General features: G+C 40.5%; 1 protein-coding gene across 1 annotated transcript in view; it reads right to left on the minus strand.

Moving 5' to 3' along the window:
- DOK6 (docking protein 6) overlaps positions 1 to 19,784 on the minus strand; it is a 354,731-nt gene that overhangs the window by 8,060 nt on the left and 326,887 nt on the right. The gene's annotated exons all lie outside the window — the stretch shown is intronic.

A 19,784-nucleotide genomic window follows, 5' to 3' on the forward strand; every position in this document is an offset into this window, starting at 1 on the left:
TATTTCACCCAAAGGAAAAGATGTATCGAGTTTGATTGATAATGTTTCTGGTCTCAACCGGGAGGAATTGAGACAAGACAGTCCGCTCTCACAGAAACAAGGAACATCTCATCCTTCTCCTCCAGTGGCGTGTCCTCTGTGAGGTCATGCACCTAAAGCCGTTTTCATCATCAGGTTAGTTGGGTGACTTGGAAAACATCCTTGCAGTTTCGGAAGCTTGAGGTCCAGGGAGAAATGCAAATGAATTGGGTAATAAAAGGCTAATTAAACTGGTAGAACCTCTTAATATTAAAAATCGTGAGAGTGAAATCTTGCTTTCTACATAAAAATCACTTTAGATTCACTGTTGGCCTAATTCCCTTGTAGATTAAGTCTCCCCACGCAGATCAAGGGAGGAGGGAGGTATGGACATTTCCTCTTTGCCTTGCCCTCCTGCTCGCTCCTGGGGTTCTGCCAGCCCAGCGTCCTTCTGAGTGTCTGGACCTTTCTGCTCCCTGCCCTGCCTCTCCCAGCACCCCCTAACCACAGTTCGTCTCTTTGCCCCTTTACTCTGAGGGTGCTAACGCTGCCCGCTGTTATCCGTCCTTCACGATTCCTTGTTGGTTCTGTAACTTCCCTCCCAGCACTGTACGTAGTCCTTTAAAATCCCTTAAAATACCATCTGGTCATGTCTTCTCGTTTCCTGTCGGACCCTGATTTTGCAAGGAGGAACACTGGATCTGGGAAGAGGCAGAAAAGAGGAGAAATCACGGGGACCTAGGGTGAGGTCGGGGTGGGGGGGTGGGGGAGGGGAACTCGGAGCCAGAAGACCAGAGATGCACGCTGCTTCTGCTACTTGTAGGAGTCACCAACCTTGTCAGACTCACTTTGTCTCTTGGGTTCTCAGTTTCCTTAGCTGCAAATTTTGGATGACATGAATGGTGCTATATGACTCATTTGATTCTGAAATCAGTGAGTCTTAATTTCATTCCAACACGTTGAGTGCTACCACCATTGTGGAAAGATAGGACGTCACCATTGACTCCAGCAAGGTCACCTAGATGGGATGGTCAGGGAGGGCCTCCTGAAGAAGGTGGCATTTTCACATAATATTTATGTGACCAAGTTATGAGCGAGTAATCTAATATGGAAAAAATCACTTATACATTTCAACAATTTTGCTTCCTTATCTTACCATTGACTTCCTAGAAGATAATTCACAGTTCTTACAAGTGGAGCTACTGGCATTTATCAGCATAAACCAGCTGGAAATTCTAATATTAAGACAGTGTTCCTGGCCTTGGTTTTATCTTATTTAAAAAATAAATGAGAAATACCCGAAAGAGAACAGTACTGGAGAACACCTGTAATTCATATTGCTCGTGGGCTAAATGTGAAGGCTTACATTGTGGATTTGGAAGAGTCTGGCACAGACAGCTTTTTACCCTAGAATCTTGAGTGTGAAAATTCACTCATGCAGCTACTATGTGTCAAACATTGGCTAAAACAGTTCAACACCCCACCGGGGAGATACAGGAATGGGAAGGACAGTCCCTGCCTTTACAAGCAGTCCACAGGCGGCTTTGGGAATGGCGGCTGGTTAAGGAGACAACAAGAAACTCAAAAGAAGGGTGCATGCAGCCTGTGCTTCCTAGGATCTGGGCTGGACACCAACGGGGCTGAGAAGAGAGCTGCGGACATCATTTCCACCACCACAACTGCCCTCTGCCCCCTGTGTCTTGCGGATTGGGTGAAACACACCTGGGAAGACGCCCAGGACTTGAGGTACCCAGCCAATGTTCGTTTTCTCCCTTCTGTCTCTGCCCAATGGGTCCATATTCTTTCTGGTGTGTTCTTGCTCAACGTCTGTGCTCTCTCCCCCAGGTCAGCCTGCCGCCCCTCCCTGTGCCGGGTTTTGAACATTATTGTCCTTCAAGGTCAACGTAGCATTCTTCATCTCCTCTACGAACAATTTCTAGTCTAACTGGAAATTAAATTACGATTTTTTTTTTTTTTGCTTCAACCATTTCTTTACAGACAATTCACAAATGATGCTATTTAATGCTTATCACAAAAATAACATACCTCAATCAGAACTGTGCAGATGAAGGCTTAATAAGTACTGCTTGATTATGGCAACAATGAGAATGAGAGAGAGGAATAATTAAGCATTTTCTCAACATTTATTTGAATTATGCCCTTTGGCACTGTTGATGAAAACAAAGCAGAAACCAACTTTGTGGCTTCAGTTAAACACTTGCTAGAATGGACTGTTCACACCACTAAACACAGACTATTTAAACGCTTCCTCCACTTTCCGTCCAGATCATCCCTTAAAGGCAAATGAGGCGAATACGTGCCCTGGGAATGTGGGGAGTTCTAGAACTTAAAAGCAACAAATTTGCTAATGGCTATTAGTTTATCTTAAAAGTCTTTTTACATTTTTGTTTCTGTTCCATTGTATATTCATGTTTGTTTTAATAGAAAATAATACTTTCTACTCATATTTTCAGGGAATATTGACAAGCTGGGAAAAAAAAATACAACTCCATATTTCCCTGGCAGTTTGCAGTATACTCTGAAATGACACTTATAACATCCCTCTCCCCCTCTTCCCATGGTATGTGCACAGTCCCCAGACTGAAGAACGCAGTTCCGTTCCGTAAAGAAGGAAATATAGTGGATATGGAGACACTGAGAACATTTGCCTATTCTAACAAAATTTTAAGACTCCTCCCAATTCCAGAAACTTAAGTACCACAGGACAAGGAAGGAGAAGTCACTCTAGCCGTAAAAGGGAATCTTTCCTGATGCACCCTAAAAGATTCTAACCAGTAAAGAACTAGAAGGAACATAGATGCAATGGAAAATAACAACCAAATCAGGATGCAGGACCAGAGAGTCACATCACACCCAGAAGACAAAACAGAATGATGGCACCTTATCGATATCCGCCCTTCCTGAGGAATGAAGCTCTCTGCTCCACTCCTTTTCCCTTTCTGCTAGCTTCTGGTTTTCTGTGCTTACCAACACGTGCGTGTTCTTTACATAAAATATAACGGAAATCGTTTCTTTAGTCAGTCAGAAGGGTCCCAAAGCATTACACTCGTGCTTAGTAATTGGTAAGAAATAATGGATACTTGATTTGAATTTACGGGTTTTATTGGTTTGTGGGGATCTGGAAGAGAGGGAAGGGTGTTATCTGTTTAAATAATAAAGCATGTTTTTTAAAAGGCCTTTTAAAAGGCCAAGTAAACAGTTGCTTCAGGAGGAATGGGGCAGCCCAGAGGAAAGGCATCAACAACCATCAGGCCTGAGCAGACACAGAGCAGACGCCATCTTCCTTAACAAGGGTTTTCGAAGGGCGGGCAGGGAAAGGGGGGTACAGATGGGAGGCCGGGCGGGGACGCTGAAGGACAGAGCGGAGGAATGGCTCGGGGGCAGAACAGAGGTTGCTATGAGCTCTCACCGCAGAGAATCGTGGGCCAGAAGGTTTTCGTGGGCATCTACTACTTGGATGTTTACCTGGCAGGTGGCAGAAGTGGAAACCAGAGTAGAGGTGGAGTGGCCAGGAGCTGTCCGCAAGTATCGTAATAAGGACTTAGCGCACACTGGTTATGCCAGGGACTCACTGCCCACGTCTTTTCTGTAAGCCTATTTGAATTTTATTCAATTCCCCCTAATTACAGTTCAAACCGGACTATGTTTTATTTAATCTGTGTGCTCTCCTGGGGGGTGCTTCTGAAATTCCTGTGGAGATTCCAGGGCCCCAGTAGCTTCTTTTTAAAGATTTTATTCATTTATTTGAGAAAGAGAGAGAGAGTGAGAGCATGAGTGGGGGGAGGGATCAGCAGGCAGAGACAGAGGAAGGAGACTACCCGCTGAGCAGGGAGCCCCATGTGGGACTCGATCCCAGGACCCTGAGATCATGACCTAAGCCGAAGGCAGAGGCTTCACCGACTGAGCCACCCAGGCGCCTCTTCCCGACCCTTGAATAGATTCACTGGGGGTACTGAGGCCCAGGTTCTGTACATTTGAATCAATGAGAAAATAGAGATCATGGGTTTCAACCCATAAACAAAGTGATTTGCAAAAGCCATGACATAATAACCACTGTCCATTGAGCACGTATTTCATGCAGACCCTACACTAAGTACATTAGAAATATCATTTAAAAAAATCCTCATATCAATTCTTTTTCTTTTTTTTTTAGATTTATTTACTTATTTGAGAGAGAGAGCATGAGCAGGGGGAGGGGCAGAGGGAGAGGGAGAAGCAGACTTGCCACTGAGCCGGGAGTCTGATGCAGGACTCGATCCCAGGCCATCGGGATCATGACCTGAGCCAAAGGTAGACGCCCAACTGACTGAGCCACCCAGGCGCCCCTCATATCAGTTCTATAATGTGAAATTGCATATCCTCATTCTCCCGGGGGGAAAACCAGACCGAAGCCTACAGGCGTTTACGGACTTGCAAAGCTGACAAGTGGACAAGCACAGAGGCAGATCGAGGTCCGGAGACTGACGCCAAAGCCTTGCCAACGTTTTGCTACATTTCCTCACAGATCTCTCTCTTTTTGTATTTTGTTGTCTCTTTTAAATTTTTTTATTTAGACAAGAGGCTTTTTCTGCTTTTATTATTATTTTTTACCTTTTACTATTAAAACTGAGGTACAATTGAGAAATACAATTGTATATATGTCAAGGGTACAGGTGACGATCTGATACACACGTACACTGGGGAACACTCATCGAGATCATGAACACACCCATCACCTTACAGACGTCATTCCTCGTTCGTGTGTGGGGTGAGAATGTTTAAGTTGTACTCTCGGCAACTCCCAAGTACACACACCGCATTGTTAACCGAAGTCACCGAGCTGCCCCTTGCATCCTCAGAAGGCATTCTTCCGATAAGGGAAAATTTGTATCCTTGACCGACATCTCTCCATCTCCTCCTCCCCAGCTCCTGGCAGCCCCCACTGGGCTCTGTTTCCTCGCAGAACCTTTGAAACACCTGTTTAGTCTCTGTGCTTTCCGGCGGTCTCTTCCTCTTCTTCTGAGGCAACTAATATTGCGCGATCAGGGTCCCACACTTAAGACCTCATGGAACCTTAATTACCTCCTTAAAGGCCCTATTTCCAAATATAGTCACATTGGGGTGAGGGTTCCAATCCGTAAATTTTGTGGGGACACAGTTCAGTGCAGAGCAAACTGTAATAAGTAAAATGCATGAGGGGATTTTAACTTCAGACGAGGGAGGCCACGCTTTTTCCTTTGCTGGGTATTATTATACCCTTGACCTTTTCTCGAGGACGTATTTGTACTTGTTAATAAAGTTATGTAATTTGGTTTAAGATTACATAAAATAATTAAATATCACATGTAATTTCTCACCCTTCACATTGCCAAAAAAAAAAAAAAGAAATTAAAAGTTTAATAGTTGATTTATGCCATTAAGTTTCTGAAACAAACTGTCAATTTGCATTGTACTCACTTGCACTCCCACATACAGGGTAGAAAAGTATTTTCTTAACGTTGGATAGATCTGATTATTATTAGACTTTTACTTTTTTTTCAAGTTGAAGGATGTTTCCAAGTTGAAAAATTGCGTCTCGTTGTTTAGTTAATTTCCTTTTGTTACAAGAAGGGTTTAACTTTTTTTGAAGCCAAATCTGTCTTTGTGCTTTCTGAGTTTTGTGTCTTGGTAATAAGTCTCTCCTTGTCACAGGATTATTAAAACATTTTCTTATAAGTTGTTTTTTTTTCTTGTAAGTTGTTTTATATATATTTTTTCATAAAGTTCTTATACTGTCTTTAGCTCTTCGATTTACTGGGAACGCCTCTTCCCTCATGCCCTAAGTTAAGGATGCCTCATTATGTGATGGTTCACAGCCTTGAAGGAATTCTGCTCGGGTCTGGGTCCCAGCTTCACCCCTTACTAGCTGGGTGACAACTGGAAAGATATTACTGCCCCGTCCTGTTGATTCCTCAAGTGTATAACGGCAATCATAATAGCCTCTACGAATAGAATCATGTTTTAGATTAATTAATAGTAATAAAATAGGATAAGAGTGTATGGCACTGGTGTTAGCACACTACCCTGAGAGCTGAGGTACTATACTGTAGCACAAACGTGTGCGCGCACACACACACACACAGTTTCACAGCAACTCGCTGCTGAGGTAGAAATAAAGTGTTTGCAGTAGTGCCTGGTATTGACCCTCTGTCAACTGTTTTGTCCTCTGGCATTTGCAGGAACTTCTCTTTGCTCCTAGTGTTAGGAGCTTCATGATGATAAGTCTGGGTGTGAGTCTTTTTTTTCAGACTTTATGAGTTTTTTCTTTTTTTTAAGATTTTATGTATTTATTTGAGAGAGAGAGAGAGATTGAGCACAAATGGGGTGAGGGGCAGAGGGAGAAGCAGACACCCCACTGAGCAGGGAGCCTGACTCGGGGCTCGATCCCAGGACTTGGGGATTACGACCTGAGCTGAAGGCCGACGCTTAACCAACTGAGCCACTGAGGCGCCCCCTTTGTGAGTTTTTCAATCAAGGATCGGTGGTTTCTCATTTTCTGGGAAATACTTCTGAGTTATTATTATAATTTTTTGTTAATTATTTCCTTTCCATCATCTTCTTTGTGTGAACTCTCTCTCCCACCACTGTTCTCCTTTCCCAAAATATCTTTATTTATATGTTCTGGTGCTGGACAGATCTTGTAATTCTCCAGTCTGTTCTATTTTCACACTCTTTTTTGTTACTTTACCTTATGGAGATTTGAGATTTGCTTAACCTCATCTTCCAAGTTTACTATGTAATAAAAAATTCTACTACTCTAATTTGCAAAAGCTTTTCTACCCCTTTTCCTTTCCCTCCTTTGTTCTCCTTTTTAAAATATATATTTGTGCATTTATTATTCTGAAAAACGGCACTCTTAGCCCCTAAACTATGGGTCTTTTTTGCTTACCTCATAAGTGGACATCTAAATATTTTTTATGCAAATCTTTAAAAATCAGAAATTTTTGAATGGGAAAAATGCATATCATTTAATGTTATGTAGTACCCAGCCTACAGGTGGGTTATCAACAACATTCTAACACTGGAAAAATCAGACATAATCTAGTCTATAATACTTTAATTTGCCTTAAAGTCGCTATGATTTGATTCCGAAAGAATTGCATTCTTAATACCTATTTTTAGAATTAAAATAGCCTTAGGTCTATTATTCTGGTTGATGTAGCATCCATTTATTCCTGTTGCTTGCATTTAATTTCTCTTGTATTCTACTTACCTAATGGAATATTAATTTTCTACAACTGTAATCTCTTGGAAAAACTTAGCTGAACTCTTCACTGTTAGCAGAATTCATCTGAGTATTGTGGAGTTTAGAAGTAATCTATGGCAGCCAATATGGTAAATACTAAAATATAATAATCTATGTTGAAACATAATATGAAGGGTAGAGAATACTTGGAATGAAAATTCATTAATGTTGATCAACAACATTTCATTGCTATTTTTAAAAGTTCAGTTTTAACATTTTAAATATAATGTAAATAAAAAGTACATATAGCTATATCTTTGTTTTCATTTTGAACATTTTATTTGTAGATAGTTTAAGCAATCAAGGAACTATTTAAGATCATGAAGTAGAGTACTCCAGTTCAGGCAGAGACTCCAGAACTATAATCTGAGGAATTTTCACGAATTTACTGAAAAGCCACATTAATCTACAATCAATGACAAGAATACATATCAGCTGACTGTACCTCAGATGATATCTTAAGGAGAAAATGGAAAATTTTATTTGCTATAATTCTTTTCTAAAAAATTTAAACTAATGCAAAGAAACGCTTTGGCATGACAATGAGACTTCCCTACACAGTATATACTTAGAGATTTGAGTTACAACAGGAATGTTACAGAGAAATTTACTGAATATCACATAAGTTTACCTCGGAGGAAGTTTACAACATGCTTAGACTAAATCTGAGGAATGTTAATGAAATTGTTTAAAATTTATGATCAGATTTTCATAATATGTAGCAGTTTTATTCCGCCATAGATACAAGGTGAAACTTGCATTTGCTCCAAGCACTTCTGAAATGAGTTTGAAGATATGTGTCAAAAAATTTGCTTAGCACCTGGCAAAGATTGGATTTTTATTTATTTTTTAAAGTTTTTACTTAAATTCCAGCTAGTTAGCATACAGTGTAATATCAGCTTTGGGTATACAATATAGAGATTCAACATTTCCACACAACATCACAACCAGTGTGCTCCTTAATCCATCACCTATTTAACCTGTGCCCCCACCCACCTCCCTTGGGGTAACTATTGGTTTGTTCTCTGCAGTTAAGAGTCTGTTTCTTGGTTTGCCTCTCTCTCTCTCTTTTTTCCCCTTTTGCTCATTTGTTTTGTTTCTTAAAATTCCACATGAGTGAAATCCTACGGTATTTGTCTTTCTCTGACTGAATTTTTGCCTCGTATCATACTCTCTAGCTCCATCCACGTCATTGCAAATGGCAAGATTTCATCCTTTTTATGGCTGAGCAATATTCCATTGTACATACACACACCACATCTTCTTAATCTATTTATCAATTGATGGACACTTGGGCTGTTTCCATAATTTGGCTGTTGTAGATAATGCTGCTATAAACATCGGGGTGCATGTATTCGTTTGAATTAGTATTTTTGTATTTTTCGGGTAAATACGTGGTAGTGCAATTGCTGGATTGTAGAGTAGTTCTATTTTTAACTTTTTGAGGAATATCCATACGATCTTCCGCAGTGGCTGTATCAATTTGCTTTCCCATCAACAGTGAAAGCAGGTTCCTTTCTCTTCATATCTTCGCCAACACCTGTTGTGTTATTGAGTTTAGCCATTCTGACAGGTGTGAGGTGATAGCTCATTGTGGTTTTGATTTGCATTTCCCTGATGCTGAGTGATGTTGAGCATCTTTTTATGTGTCTGTTGACCACCTGTATGGACACAGATCTGATTTTTAATCTCATTCTCTGTAGAAGTTTGCCTAGAGCTTTTCCTTCTAATGACTGATTGGGTTGATTTTTCAGAAATCTGGGAAACATTCCAATAATCACAACAGAATTTTGTCTTATATTTGTAAATATCTCCTTTGTGAGTACAAGAACACAATGCCCAAATCGTCATGGCTTTCAAACTCTTTGTATCTCACCATTATGAATTATGGCTCTCATGATGCTAATAATGAGTATAAAAATCCAAAAGGTGAGTGGTAGGAGATGAGATTGGGAGATGGGGAGGGGACATGTCACTAACAGTTATACCCTACTAAGCAGACTGGATATTTTTTCTACAGGTGACAGGATGCTTTTGAATGATTTTAATAAGGTAAGTGATTGGATGAGATGTGTGGTTCAAAATCTCACTCAGAGGGACTGTGGAGTGGCCGTTCACAACCCTTTTTACATCCTAACACATTTGATGGATAAAATATAGCCCTGATAGAAAAATTTCTCATGGAAGTCTACAGCAAAAATAAAATTATGCCTCTGCTTTCATGTACATTCCTGGGATTTCATTCCAATTCTTCCCTATTTTCTCCAACTAATCAGTATTCCTCCAGGTCCAACAGGAGACTTGAAAACTGCTGGAACTGATGTAGGTAAGACTGAGACCAGAAGAGTTGGGCATGCTGGGGGAGTTGAGAAGTGTCTCTCTCATTGAGAAACTTCTATACAAGTATTTGTTAGCATACTTAAATTCAATATTCTAAATTCTGCATTACACAATCAATAAACCAAGCAGTAATTTCAGAACCTAGAAATCAGCAACCTAGACAATTGCCTGGTTAGTAGCACTTCCTGGAGAGTAGTTATTGCAATGTGTGTATTAGTAGTGTAAATATCCAGATAAATAGAGAATAAGAGATCTGAGGTTCATAACAATGGAGCCAAGGAGTATAGGACAAAGGAAGAATGCTGTTGATATCTCTTATGTTTTATGAGAAACTGCTGCAAAAAGTCCAAAATACTTTTCTAAGCAAATTGAGCAGTCCTCATTAGCCATTGTGTTATCAATGTACCCAACAGGCAGCAACAAAAATCATCATCTTAACTTCTTGTTAGTTTTAATTTTTATTAAATTATTTTAATTTTACTCTCACTGTTCAGGAAATGGAAATATATTTTTATCAGCTGTTTTTCACATGAAGTTCTACTGTCAAAAGGCTAAAAAGTTTCTATTTAGAATACTTGCCATTTTACAGTGTCACGTTGCCTACACTAATTTCACGGAGAACAGACAGAGCCGGGCAGTGATGGAGGGAGTTCAGTCTCCAAGGCCGGTCCTTGCACTCACCAAATGACTTTGGGTTGGGCATCATCACACGCCAAATAGCAGAGTGCCAAGCTCTGGCGGCTTCTGGTCATTAAAATTTATTGAGCACTAACAATGTGCCAGGAAGCGTCAGACATTTCACTTATGCTGATTTATTTAATCCACCTGGTAGCCCTGTAGGATTTTCCTTCCTTTCTCTCAGGGACACGGACACAGACACTGGAACTCAAGCTGCCTGGCTCAAAACTCTTCACTGACCCCAGAAGGGTAGCTCTACCCACAGGCACCACAATGGTCAATGAAAAGGGCATGGTTTTGCAAACAGAAGCATATCTTAGAGGCCAGGGTGCAAGCAAGTCTCATACATTTTTTCCTTTAATTCCACAGTTATCTTGGTTTTCAGAAGAGCACAGGATAGTCTGATTTGCATTTCATATTACTTAACTGTAGGAATCGGATACTCATTATTTTTTTCCAAGTGTCTGTATCTCTTTATCAGTTTGACTTCCATGTCATAATTGTGAAAATCAGAAACTTTAGTTTGTCTCATTTGCTTGTTTTTATATTTAACAATCACTTAATTGGACAGGATGCTAACTCTTAGAAACTTATGATCAATAAACCATCTGGATTGTTCTTGGATCGCAACCATGACAATGAGTTGGCTAGTGTTACTAAATTCCCTCTATGTTCACTGCTGCCAGAGAATGTAAGAATATTTTGATGCAAACCATTTATGTTTACATAAATAATAACACTGACTTAATGTAGATTGGTAAATCATATAAAAATTTAATTTTTCTAAATCTTAGTAAAGTCAAAGACAGAAAAGTTTTATGTTTGCCTAAGTCTCTATGCCCCTCTACCTGCAAGTCTCTGTAATTCTATCAAATTAAAAAAAAAGCCTGGCACTGGGAAATTTGGCTAATTCTTTGGAGAAACATATTAGTTTCTATTCTTATCTACACTCTATATGAAAATAAAGGCCTTGAAAAATAAGTGAAAAAATAAGCCTATAAAAACACTAGAAAGAGATTTAGAAAATAGTTTGAATTGGGAGATTTTTCTAAGTACAAAAGCAGTTGAAGTTAAAATAAAGGGTCATTTGTCATTTTTTTGACACCAAGACTAAAAGAATCAAATCCTGAGTTTAATTCCTTCAAAACATGGTAACATTCAGTCCTTGCGGAGCCTCAGTTTTAATGTGACTCTGCCCTAAAATGGTAGTACCGGTCTCTTTTATTAGCTCAATTACATGTCAGTTACCACATCAGCCTGGATTCACGGAGGGGTCATGGCAGTGGTGGTGGGTGGGCCTGAAGGGGTCAGAAACTATTTCTGCTAAAAATTTTAAAGGAAATTTTATTGTTACTTAAGACAAACCTGCCCAATGGGAGAACATTTCCTATTCGCTTTGCTTTGGTTGGATACAGGTATTGGTAGTTCAAGTTGGTAGCACTGTCGTCCAAAGATTGCAACGTCTGTTCTTCGGGCATATATGTTCTGACTTACAAACATATTTTTTTTTTTCAGATTAGTTTAGTCCAAACATAAATCCAATGAAATGATAACAAAAGACTCTCTTAGTGGAGGAGAGTGTGGCAGTGGAGACAAAGAGCAGGTGTCTTGCAGGAGTTGTTTGGAGTTCGAGAAGGAAGGTATCTGGGGCATGCTGACAAAAGCGAAAGGAGAACACTCTTGCTTCACAATGAATTCCTCCCTTTCGCTTTTCTCCTTTTTCTTTATCTGTTTCAAAGCACTTTTCAAACAGATTGAAGAGGACCAACTGCTGGCACCAAAGATGAAAAGGGTTTGTTTTGTCATTATTATATTTTCAAGTTTTCAGTGCTCCTGTTTCTTATATTTTTAAGTATATGTGTATTTTTTTATTTTTAAATTTAAATTCAATTTAATTAACATATAGTGTATTATTAGTTTCAGAGGTAGAATTTGGTGATTTATCAGTTGCATATAACACCCAGTGCTCATTCCATCACCTGCCCTCCTTAATGCCCATCACCCAGTTACCCTCCCCCTCCCCCAACTCCCCTCCAGCAACTGTCAGTTTGTTTCCTATAGCTAAGAGTCTCTTATGGTTTGTTACCCTCTCTGTTTGCATCTTATTTTTCCTTCCCTTCCCCAATGTTCATCTGTTTTGTTTCCTAAATTCCACATACGAGTAAAATCATGTATTTGCCTTTCTCTGACTTATTTCGCTTAGCATATACCCTCTCGTTCCATTCACATCATTGCAAATAGCAAAATTTCATTCTTTTTGATGGCTGAGTAATAGTCCATCGTATATATTTACATGTCTTCTTTATCCATTCATCTGTAGATGGCCATCTGGGCTCTTTCCATAGTTTGGCTACTGTGGGCATTGCTGCTATAAACACTGGGGTGCACGTGTCCCTTTGGATCACTATGGTTGTATCCTTTGGATAAATACCTAGTAGTGCAATTCCTGGGTCATAAGGCAGCTCTATTTTTAACTTTCTGAGGCAACTCTATACCATCTCTCGGAGATGCTGCGCCAGTTTGCAGTCCCACCGACAAGCGTAAGAGGTTCCCCTTGAAGTACAGGTGTAATTTTTGAGAAGATTATGCTGAGTTGTAAGTCATTAGGAGCAGCCCTCATGAGTGGCTGTGGAGTAAGCTTGCTTTGAATGCAGGCTCGGTCATCGTCCAGCTGGGGGCGTCACGGCAGTTTCCTTCGCTACTCCCGACTTCAGTTTTGTCGCCTCTAAGATGAGCTTGTGACACCTGACATGTAAGCATTTAATGAGACGGTGGATTTAAGGTGACTAGCACAGGATATTACTTTTAGAAGATACCTAATAATAGGGTATTAGCATTACACAAATTTGGCCCTTTGAAGTTGGTACTTGGCCCTTTTACTTCCTTGAATAAGGAGGGAATTAGAAAAGTGATTCTTAGAAAGAAACTGAAGAGAGAAGTTTGGATGCATAGGAAATGTATTTCTCCCAGTTGGGAGAGAAATGCCTGGCAGAGCAGGGATATGACAGTGTGGCTGATGCTGCCAGCCTTACAGACTTCCCATGACCAAAGACTTGAGCAGACTTACACCACAGAAAACTTAAGCGGTTCCATCAGGTTTAGGAACAAGACTGACACGGCCTTTTAGGAATTTGATAGAGGGATTGTATGGGGAACACAGGAAAACGGTAAAGAACACAATCTGGGGCCATGGTAGACATGGCTTTGAGTCCCGACTCTGTAACTTAAGCTTCAGTTCCTCTTTATGTGTAAAATGAGAATCCTCCCAGCGACTACCCCGAGTTGTGTAGACAATGGATAGACAAAATCCCAATACATTGTATTAACTTTCAACTTGTTTGCCTTTTATTTCAAATGCATTTCTGAGTATTGTTTAATTAACTAAACAACTAAGTTCTGATAAATGGAAGAGATTTTCTCCCCAAAAATGGAGGGGGGAAAGGTGAGCTGCTCTGGGGCTCTTGGGTGGGCTAGCCCAACAGCTGGAAATCTGAGAGCTGCAATGTCTCTCACCTATAGACAGAGAATGAGAGGCTTTGAGAATGAAGAAAACCTTTGTGCCTCTCCAACTTGGTCTGTCATCCATGGAATAGGAGAGCACGACCAAGAAGCAAAAACTTGTTCATTACTGAGAAGCTGTATTTCAAAACTGAACCCACCCTTCTTCCCCAGCCAATTTCCCTTTCCTTCTGTACTCAGTGAATGGCACCCGTCAACCATACAGCCCATGGCGAAGCACTGGGAGCCATTCTGTTCTCCTTGCCTTTCCATTATCTCCCCTCCTCCCATCAGTCAGCATGGCTTGTTGTTTCTACCTCCTTAAAACCTCTTAACTCCACTTAATTCCTTCATGCTTGCTAACTCTACCTTGAATTTGTCATCAGGTTTATGGCTGTAGCCACCCAACTGGGCTTCCTGACAATGCTGTCACCTAATATGTCCTTTGCCAAAGTGATTACGAACATGCGGTGATCTCTCCCCTACATACTTTTTTAAGGATAAATGCAAACTTCCCAGCATAGTACTTAAGGTTCTCAATGGGATGACAAGGGTACGATGTCGGGGTTCTTTAATTAACTGCCATGTATAAAATCCATCAGTTCCACTCCTCTCCAGTAAAAATCTATGTGAAAACATTGCTTTTGCAGACAAATGTGGTTTCAAGACAAATCCTCCAGAGCTTCCTTTTAACCAGATTGTTACTCTTAAACTCTTTCTACATATATTTGTAAATGTATTGGAACTTCCCCTAAGGACCGTTTGTCATGGGAGCTGTCCCTCCCTCTCTAGCTGCATGTTCCCCTAGTCTCTCTGTCACCCTCCGCTCTACCATTATAATCAACAGCAGCTCCCAAAGAGACTAGCAGCCTTTCCAAACCATCGCATGGGCCTCTTCCTCGACAGGAAGGCCCACCCTTACAATCACTCCTACCAGGCTAACTCCTATTTTGAGTTTCAGAATTCATGGAGGAAGGCTTCCACGTTCCTGCTCTCCATCTCACCTGCCTGAGGCAGGAGCCATTCCGCTGTGGTTCTGTAGCACCACCTGCATACCTCTGTCTCCTCTCTTGCTCTATCTTTATGTCTCCTCTACGAGCTTACACTGAACTTGAGGCAAGGAAGATTATTTACCTTTGTGCCTTTGGAGCCTTGTAAAATGCCAGCTCACAGCAGGCACTCAATAAATATTAGTGAATAAAACCATGAAAAATGCATGGCTTGTATAGAGTAGAACACAGTACAGATGTCTCAGATATTGCCTTGTACACCTTTGATGGTCAATAATTATCTGTTGAATCACAATAATTTAATTATATGGTCTCATTCTGGCTGGAGGATGGGGGAAATGACAATCCTTTTTGAGATAAAAATCTAAATAATAATAATAATAATAATAATAATAATAATAATAATATAAAGTGAAATGTGATTGTCAAAAGTATGCTTTAGGTACAAATAGGAGAATAAGGAAATAATTATTTTTGGCTTCACTGTAATGTACTGACCGCAACAAATGGACTAATTTATGAAGCAACAAGACCTATGCAGTGGAAGTTTGTTGGTAGACAATTCTCCATCAGCCTCTGGCATCTTTGCATGTTTTGTTGCTGAGACACTGAAGCACTTCATTCTGCATTATCTTTTCAAGGTTATTTTTAAAGCAAATAGCCTTGGAAGATGGAGATACTGTCTCCTTCTAGAGGAAAGGAGAGATTTATTTGTTTGCAGTCCAATAAAGATGTCTCTCTCTCAAAGTTCAGGCTGTATTGTTGCCCATTATAAAACATCTGGGCTCCCTAATCCTGTAGTTCTCTCCCGTAACATGACCTACTTCATGTGGAAGGGTCAGCCGACCCTCTTGCATCTCCTTGTGAGAATTGGGACTCAGAACACCAACATAAATGCTGATACTCAGGCTAATACTATTGCTGTGAGTAATAAAGCACCCTTAGTCTCTGATTTAGGAGTCTCACGTCTTCTGACAAGATCCATGATACCATGGCAGGCTGACTTGCTAGCTTTCATGTAGGGTAAAATCTCTGACACTTCACATTCTTGACAATGTTAATAAATAATGATATGTAATGATTCCCATACTAAGGGTAGTGCCTTTGAATTTTTGGTTGGATCTTACATTGACTCATTATTAGGAAGACTCTGCTAAGTTTCAATGAAATCCTTCCTTATCTGAAATACACATCATGCCTTAAAAACGTAATTTATGTGATAGTGACCAATAGGACAGTTTCATAGAGTGAGATGGAACTCATCATATAGGAGAAAGAAAGAGTGAATATGGACAATGTTTGTTTTCTCTACAGAACAGAAAATTAAATAAATGGCCCTTCTTACCACTCAAATTCTTAGGATTGAAATAATTGTTAACAAAATTAATTTCCAGTAAAGACAGTCCAATCACCTGAGAATTGTCCGAATTATTTCTTAATAAGGCATATAAACTTTTGTTGCTGCTATGGCTTTGATGGGGAGGGTCTTTTCTTCCAATGATTTTTTTTTTTTTAACAATAGCATACTGTCAACATAAAGATGAAGTGGGAAAAAAAATCAGTGCTCATTTGGTTTTCACAAGGAAGAAAGAAACATTTATTTTAGGACAAACACAAAGCAGAGAAAATGAGTGATTCCTGTGGTTTTAGAATGAAGCTTTTATCCTGTTAGAGCCTTTGTTAAAAACGGTGAAGAATGTTTTAATTCTGAATATGGAAAATTGTTTTCAAAGATTTGCTGCCCCTTAAAATTGCTCTAAAAGACTATTGCTACACCACAATAGGATGCTTTCAAGATAGAAAATAAGGAGATTATAGGGTAAATAGCTTACAAGCTGTGATGGTTAACATTCAGGAGATGATTCACTGGTGACTATATCTTTTATCAGAGTTCTTTTGTTAAGACAGTTTCTTTCTGTCCTCTGCGACAGCCAGTTGAACTGAACCAAGAAGATGCAATCATAGTGTATTTCAGAATGTTCCATTTCTGGCTCTTGGAATGTGTGATGGCAAACACAGGAATGTGGCCCACACAGGAAGTATGGCGCAAGGGTTTTGAGAAGCTAGGTGAGAATCATACATGCTCTGTCTTATGGATAACTTTCAATTACTGACTTGCCTTGTGATTCTAGAACATTTTAACTAATATGTGAAATTTTCACAGGATGGTTGACATGATTCTATTGATAAAAATGTGATAATGTAATAAATAAAATGCCAAGGATTATGCTATTCTGATCTTTATAAACTTTTGAATGATTTGCCTTTTTAGTTTAATAACAAAGGTTTCCATTGATGTTTGCATATTGCATCTGTATGTTTAAATTTACAATTTAGCACAACTTTAAATCTCTGCATGGAAGGAATATGATATAAAAATAGTAAATTTAAAGTTAAACATCCCTCCTAGTCTTCACTCTTTGTGCCAATCTATGCATTCTATGGAGCTAATCCATACACAGAAGCAGCTCGATTTTTGCTTGCCATGCACTAAGGTGCGTATTATTGGGAAAAATTCATCGATGGCTTGCATAATTATGCATTCTATCTGAACTTTTGCTTTCTATCACCAATCTCTGCCTTAGAAATGTTCACTATGTCTGCATATATACAAAATAGATATTATATTTAGAAAATACTATAATATTTGTGTGTATTTATCTGTGAGCGGAAAGTATAAAGCATAATAACTCGTGTTCATTCAGATACTTGAGATTTGAGGTGTCAATGTGGGGATTAGTGTAGGGTACTAGCTGGTGGTTACGATCATTGCCCCAAATCCCATTCAGTCTCTGCAGTTGTAGGTGCTGGAATAAAAATGGATCTTGGACAAGTTGCAGTGAGTTCCTGAGGAAGAAGCAATTCATACTTTCTCACGGTCAGGATCACAGAATGTAAGGAGCTGCCTGCTTGTCTGATGAGAAGTAGCAACATTTTAGATGGTTTGAAATGAAATACCTTCGTCTAGACCTTTTTCTTCATTTCATGCATATTCCTCACACGTTGAGAAATATACATGCTGAAACAGATGGCCGTTATCCTAAGACTAAGATACTATACGGACCAGATGAGTGACATTGGTTAAAATAAAGAAATGTGTGGAACCCAACAAAAGCAGCAGAGACTGGAGGGTTTACTCCTGGTGGAATGATGCTGCCTAATGCCCTAAGAATATTACTTGATTTACAGTAACAAATAAGCAGACATTCTTTGATACCAACGTTAACAATGGTTAAACCAGAAACTCCATTATATGTGTGTAAAACTTTTGTTTTTAATATACATTTTTTAAAGATTTTATTTATTTGAGAGAGAGAGAGTGAGAGAGAGCATGAGAGGGGGGTATGGGGCAAAAGAAGAAGCAGACACCCTGCTGAGGAGGGAGCCCAATGTGGGACTTGATCCTGGGACACCAGGATCATGACCTGAGCCAAAGGCAGCCACCTAACCAACTAAGCCACCCAGGCTTTAGTGTGTTTCTATGCACAGCTTCATTGAGCCCTTCCAATAGTCTTATGAGGGGAAGCCAGATGGCAATCAGCACTCAGATTTCACTGGTGACACTGGGGGCTTGCGTAACTACTAGCGATTACTCCAGAAGTCAGGGTTACGACTCTTTCAATGTTTCCTTAGGCAGTAACTACGGAGCTTTTAATAGTCTGGCCTCAAGGTGGCTTGTTTTAGTGGTGGTGCAGGGCAGCCCTCTCAAAGCCAGGAAATGCTTGTAGGCTGGGATTGTCCTTCTGGGTGTAATACACCTGGCGAGGCTACAGCCCCAGTTATTCAATTAAACCCTAATCAAGGTGTTGCTCTGGGGTCTTTTGTAGGTATGACTAAAGTCCACAGACAGGAAGATTATCCTAGAGAACCTGGGGCTCGTTAATCAGTTGAAAGCCCTTAAGAGCAGTACTGAGGAACTCCTGGTGAGGAAGTTCTGCTCACGGCCTGTGGTTTCCAGTCCTATCCTGGAGCTCCAGCTGCTCTTCCCCCACGACCTGGCCTTGGATTTTGGACATGTTGAGCCCCCATAATCACATAAATCAACTCTTTGCAATGTCAGTATGTTTCTCCTCGTGGCTCTGCTGCTCTGCCTGAGTCCTGACTGATACACGAGTCTATCCAAGTCTATCCACTACTACCAAACTCACGCATCTCGGGTATATCCCCTCACCCCTCCCTCCCACTTAAGACGACTCTGGACACACTACCACAGGGAGTGGTTCTGCCCACCGCAGTGATTCTGGGAAAGCCACAGCTGCAAAAAGTCCAGTTCACAGGCTCAGAATGCCTGCATTGTGGTGGAATCTCAGGATTCAGGTTTCGAGGTCCTCATCATTCGCGGGTCCTCAGCTTGGAGTGGACTCCTCAGTAGGTACCTGTGGGGGATGGGTGTGTATGGCGCTTGTTTGGTTTTGGGTCTCAAGGACTCTCTGAGTTCCCAGTTCTGGAAAACATGCTCCACACTTCAGAATTTTCTCATTTTGGTGGGCTTTTTTTCAGCTTACATACGCCTTTGTTTTAGTCTGGATTTAGAATTCATGATTGACTTAAGGGCACCTAGTGCATTTCCCTGAGATGCTGATGTTGGCAGAGGACCTGTGATGGAAGCTCCTGTTGCATCCAGCACGTGACCACTCGGGTCCTGGGCTGAACGCAGCTGTTACAGGGCTGCTGTGGACAGACGTGCGGCCCCCAAATTCACTTGCTGAAACCCTACCCCTCAGTGTGGCTGCTTTGGAGGAAAGGCTTCTAGGATGTAATTAAGGTTGAATAAAATCGTAAGGGTAAGGTCTGAATCAGATAGGACTAGCGGCTTTAGAAGAGGAAGAGCAGTCTCTCTCTTTCTCACTCTCTCCCCCCACAGGCTCTGAGCAAAGGCCATGATGTGCACAGCAAAGAAGGGGGCCATTTGCAAGCCAGGAAAACATCCACCCAAATCTGACCATGCTGACACC

Source organism: Ursus arctos, unplaced genomic scaffold (assembly GCF_023065955.2).
Source record: "Ursus arctos isolate Adak ecotype North America unplaced genomic scaffold, UrsArc2.0 scaffold_17, whole genome shotgun sequence".
Lineage (NCBI taxonomy): Eukaryota > Metazoa > Chordata > Mammalia > Carnivora > Ursidae > Ursus > Ursus arctos.